The sequence below is a fragment of the Herpailurus yagouaroundi genome, unplaced genomic scaffold (assembly GCF_014898765.1).
Source record: "Herpailurus yagouaroundi ecotype Mexico unplaced genomic scaffold, PumYag 569, whole genome shotgun sequence".
In the NCBI taxonomy this organism is placed as follows: Eukaryota; Metazoa; Chordata; class Mammalia; order Carnivora; family Felidae; genus Herpailurus; species Herpailurus yagouaroundi.
The window spans coordinates 7,623,461-7,628,166 of record NW_024412786.1 but is presented as its reverse complement, the minus strand read 5'-3'; positions in this window follow the sequence as shown (position 1 = coordinate 7,628,166).

Sequence of the window (4,706 nt, the reverse complement as noted above, 5' to 3'; positions counted from 1 at the left end):
GGGGGGGGGGGGCCCAGGGTTCTTGCGGTACAGTCACAACACGCTTCTGAAGCTGAACCCCCAGCACGAAGCCAGTGCCGGGGCCCCAAACTCATGCGAAACGTTTGCTCCATCAGGAGAACTGTGGCTGAGCCCCAGCGAGCGGGCAGAACAGCCGCCTGTGGCCGCCCTGGGCCCCGGCCCCAGAACGGGGAGCGGGAGAGGAGCTCGGGAAGCCGGTGATGCCTGGTGACCTGACCTCGGACCACAGAAAACACTCGGGGAGCTCCCCGCTCGCCCACGGGCTGCCAGGCAGGACTCCGTGTCCCGGCTGGGCGGGGTGAGTGTGGGCGTCTGATTCTGCCGGCAGGGCTCAGCCGCAGGCAAGCGACCGTGTGGGCGGCTGGCTGGGGTCCAGGTATGGGCCTGCGGGGGGCTCCCTGCCCCCAGCTCTGACCGTGCCGGTCTCCCTTCTGAGCCCTTCTTTCCTCCGACCCCACCAGGTCTGGTTGTTGCTTCCAGGCTGCCCTTCCAGGAGGGCGGACGGGGTATCTCCGGTCCCTTCGTGGTCCAGCACGGCCCGGGCACACGTGTGTGCCAGACACGCACGCAGACAGGCAGAACACATAGGCGTGCCCACGCACCCCACAATGTGCTTGCACACTCGCGTGCACATACATGCACGTACACACGTGCATGCACACGGCTCCAGCCTCGCGCCTCGGAAGGGAGAGGGGCAGAGAGCACAGGCGGCAAGTGGAGGAGAAGGGCGGGGGGCCGTCCGTCTCCTGCCTCCGCGGTGTCCGTGCGCTGACGGTGCGTCCAGCTCCGTCTGTCCGGCTCGGCTCTGGGACCCGCCAAGGCAAGGCCTCTCGCTCGCCAAGCCGGGCACACAGTGGGAACCGGTCACCTCTGTGGAGTGACGTTCACACGGCCCACGAGGGACACAGACGTGGGCAACTCAGAAAGGATTCCCCTCTGGCCTCTGTCCGAGTGTGGTGCCCAAAACTTGGGGGTCCTCAGTGTCCCCTGCCAGGGAGGGCGGGGAACCCACCGAAATGCCGATTCCTGGGCCCTCCCTAGACCCACTGCGTCTGCGTCTACACTGGGAGTCCCAGGCGACTCGGTGTCCAGCGGCCGGAGACCCCTGCCTCGGGGGTGCTGTGCCCACCGGCCCGCGCGGACGGGAGTCCGTGCAGGGCAAGCGTCTAGGGCTCAGGTGCAACCAGAGCCGCCAGTGGCCAGGATGGAGAAGAGCCTAAGTGTGCGGCTGGGCGGGGCAAAGCCACATTCCCCGGCACCGCTGCCACGCCCCCAGGGACACGCGCCAGCCAGCACAGGACCCTCTTTGGAGAGACTGGTTAGCTTGAGGAAGACAGAGCCGTGGCAGCGCCCCCCTGTCCCCCCCCCCCACCCCGCATCTGTCCGCTCTGCACTAACTGCCCACTCTATGCAGATACCTCTCCAACCAGCTGAAGGGCCTGGAAAAGGTCTTTGTAAATGTGTCCCCCCTAGACCTTCTCTGGGGGTCCCCCTCAGCAACCCGCCCTCCCCCTCCCCGGCCGCTCTGTCTCCTGCGTCTGCACTGCCCGCTCACGTCAGTCCCCGGGAGGGCAGAGCCTCCTGCACACAGCTCGTGGCCCCTGCGTGAACGCTGTGCCCCGTGCTCAGTGAGGCTGGAGTGAAAGTCAAGCTGGAGGCCACCAGCTGGGAAGCCTCTGGTGGTGCGTGCCCTAGGCCACAGACCCCGTGGCAGCCACGCACCCCACCCTTCACCAGCCTCAGTTTACCCAAGTGTCTTCGATGAGCCTAGGCTCCTCCCACGGCAGCTGGCCTGTGGCCCCCCGGAAGGAAGGTCCTCAGTTCTCAGTCCTGGGTCCTGGGTCCTGGGTCTTTGGTCCTGGGTCCTAGGTCCTCAGTCCCGGGTTCTCCCCCAGGGTGGGGCTCGCAGGGAGCACTCTGCAACCTCGTGGCCAGCCTCCCGTGCCCCCCAGTGTCCCTGTGCCACCGCCCAGGACCCCCAGAGCAGGCTCCGGCACGGCTCAGGGCACGCCCACCAGCCCCTTGCCGTCCGGCCCGCAGCCCCAGGCCAGCACGTGGCCCTCCGGGAAGCCTCCCCGGGTGCCTGGGTGGCAACATGTTACAACTTAAAAAATATGGAAACGTACACAAAAAGTAAACTTGGTAGTGTCATGACCTTGCCCATCGGCCAGCCCAACAATGGCCAATTCAGAGGCGGTTTGGCCTAATCTGTACTCTGACCCCCACCCCTCCCTGCCGACTGCTTCAAAGTGACTCCCGACCCGGCACAATCGTTATCGGGAAGTAGAGCAGGGCACACCTCCAGCACCTGGGCCTCTCGCCCCTGAAGTCTGGTTCAGAAAAGGGCGGGCGGGACACACACGCCGCCGTCCCTTCTGTACTCGGTTCTAGAACAGCGGGCCCGCTACCAGCACAGGCTCAGCGAGGATTTTTTTTTTTTTTTTTTTTTTTTTTTAGCCTCGCTCTGAATCAATGGTTTAAGCCATGAGGTCGTTTGCTCCACGAGTCTTTTTCATGCTCAAGTTGTCCTGCTGCCGACGGGCCCCTCCTGAACCTTTTCGGCGAGACGGGCTCAAAAGCAATTTTGTCTTCAGATAAACGGGCACAGCAGATGATGCCAGGATTCCCGATTCCGATCCAAGGATTGATCCGTATTTCCTTGATGGCTATGCTTCTATTTCTTAATACCCAGAGTCCCGGAATTTAACATCCTATACCTAATCCCAAAGTGACAATACTCCTATCAGGAACAACGTGGTCTCTGGGTGCCCTGGGCCTTCGCGTGCCGGTGAAAACACCGATCGTGGGCGACACCGTGGGGCGGTGCCATATCGCATTCGACTAACTGAGGGATGTTGTTTCCGGCGTTTGGCTGATACAACCAGCACACCGCTGCGTGGCCCGTGTGTGCACCATTTTCCATCCCCACCCCCGCCCCGGGTCTCTGGGTCAGTTCCCGACGTGCGGGAGCCCTGCCTCCTGGCCCGCGGCATGGGGGCCCCGTCAGACGTCTGGATTTTCGCCAATCAGATAGGTGAACGGGGCATCAGAATGTACTCTTCGCTTGTATTTTTCCTGCCACGAGTGACGTTGGTCATTTTCTCTAAGTGCAAAGACCACGAGCCCCTTTTCCTGTGAACCCTTCCCGTCTTGGGTTCCCGTCTCCCGGAGGCCGTCTGTCTTTCTCTGTCCCACATCAGATGTCCTCTACGAGTGGGTGCTGTATCAATCCTCCGCCTGCGATGGGAGTCGTAAATTCTCCTTCCAGCTGCTCGGTTGTCTTTTTGACCTTGCTAATTTCAGGCATCGTCTCGATTTTAAGCACAATTAGACACGTTTTCCCTGCTTACAGGTGTTTGCCGAATGAGAGTTTCTACAGGATCCGCGTGACTTCACTTCAGCGTTTATATTTAAGCCTCCGACCCACTCAAACACTACTCCCGTCTGCTGTGTGTGAGACGGATCCGCACTCACTTTTTTCCTTCCTTCTCTACGGCCCTCCCTCCTCAGTTCTTCCACTATTAAAGGACCATCTTCCTCCTTCGGCTTGGGATGTGGATGTGCGGACGCAGCTCGCTCATTCACGCGTTCATTCAGGAAGGATTGACTGAGTGCCTGCTGTGTGCCCCGGCCTGTCCCCTGGGGCCCCGTGGTGGCTGTGTCTCCGCCTCCCTCTGGCTGTCTGCCGAAGCGTTGTACTTCCAGAGAGGCTCCCCAGTGCCAGCCTGGAGTCTCCGAAGTGCCCGGCACAGGCTGGGACCCACTTCATTCATTTTTCTGCAAATACAAACTGCTGGCTGTGTGCGGGCAGCACCCAGGGGTGGGGAGTCAGGGGCGAAGGGCCAGAAGCGCACTGTATCCACCAACACAGGTGGCTTTCTGGTGGGGGCGGCGGGGGGGGGGGGACAAGAAAAAAATCAGCCCGGGGTGCTCAGTGAAGACCTGGGAGGCGTCTTGTAAGTGACCTGTCCTTGACATGGCTAGCAGGCAGTTATCCGTCTGCCCTGGGCAGGGTCCCAAGAGAGGCTATTTTTTTCTGTTCCTCCCCCAATGCTCCACTTCTGCACCCCAGGGTGGAGGGAACCGGACGCCAGGGGCAGTGGGGAGGACCTTGCCAACCTGACATCCACCCGCACCCAGGGAAATCCACAGGTCCAGCCGCAGCCTGGGGCAGAGGGCCGGAAGGACAAGACGCCCATCCTGCACGGCCCTTGAAAACACCTTGCCATGACCTGCCCAGCCGTCAACCCCACCGACGACCCCCTGACAGACACTTCCGGCAGCCTCCACCGGGCTCCCGCTGGGCGGTCCTGACCGGCTTGCCTCCCGGGTCCGATGGCCCTGGTGGGCACGGAGCCCACCCATATTTCTCCACTCACAGAGCCAAAGGGGGAGGGGGCAAAGGGGGGGGGGCGCGCAAAGTGTTGGAGGAAGAGGTAACAGGCCGCCCTCCGGGCACCGAGAGGGTCAGTCCGGGCGTGCCCTAGGGCGCCCCTCTTTACCTCTGTATCCCCACCCTCTGTCCGGTAACGCGGGTGGCCGAGCCCCACCCGACTGGCCCTCCCGGCCGCCCGGCTCGATCGAGGTCGCTGCACCTGCCGCCCAGCGCCTGCCTTCCCGAGGCTCAGCTGGGAGCGCCTTCCCCGCGGCAGGTGGGCGTGGGGGGCGGGGCGCGCGCGTGGGCG